This window comes from Lithobates pipiens, unplaced genomic scaffold, assembly GCF_037356315.1.
Source record: "Lithobates pipiens isolate NorthernLeopardFrog02 unplaced genomic scaffold, aLitPip1_a1.2 Scaffold_56, whole genome shotgun sequence".
Taxonomy (NCBI): Eukaryota; Metazoa; Chordata; class Amphibia; order Anura; family Ranidae; genus Lithobates; species Lithobates pipiens.
Window position 1 is genome coordinate 1,819,492 of NW_027507878.1, and position 883 is coordinate 1,820,374.

The following is an 883-nucleotide window of genomic DNA, read 5'->3' on the forward strand; positions in this document are numbered from 1 at the left end:
GGGGCCAGGAGGGCACTGTGTGCGGGAGAGGGCGGGGAGTGGGTGGGGACTGGTGAAGGCCAAGAGCTCCGTAGATCTGGGATTATGGGTGGAGTGGGGACCTCTGTAGATCAGTTATGGGTGGAGTGGGGACCTCTGTAGATCAGATATGGGTGGAGTGGGGACCTCTGTAGATCAGATATGGGTGGAGTGGGGACCTCTGTAGATCAGATATGGGTGGAGTGGGGACCTCTGTAGATCAGATATGGGTGAGTGGGGACCTCTGTAGATCAGATATGGGTGGAGTGGGGACCTCTGTAGATCAGATATGGGTGGAGTGGGGACCTCTGTAGATCAGTTATGGGTGGAGTGGGGACCTCTGTAGATCAGATATGGGTGGAGTGGGGACCTCTGTAGATCAGATATGGGTGGAGTGGGGACCTCTGTAGATCAGATATGGGTGGAGTGGGGACCTCTGTAGATCAGATATGGGTGGAGTGGGGACCTCTGTAGATCAGATATGGGTGGAGTGGGGACCTCTGTAGATCAGTTATGGGTGGAGTGGGGACCTCTGTAGATCAGATATGGGTGGAGTGGGGTCCTCTGTAGATCAGATATGGGTGGAGTGGGGACCTCTGTAGATCTGGGATTATGGGTTGGAGTGGGGACCTCTGTAGATCAGTTATGGGTGGAGTGGGGACCTCTGTAGATCAGATATGGGTGGAGTGGGGTCCTCTGTAGATCAGATATGGGTGGAGTGGGGTCCTCTGTAGATCAGTTATGGGTGGAGTGGGGTCCTCTGTAGATCAGTTATGGGTGGAGTGGGACCTCCGTAGATCTGGGATTATGGGTGGAGTGGGGACCTCTGTAGATCTGGGATTATGGGTGGAGTGGGGACCTCTGT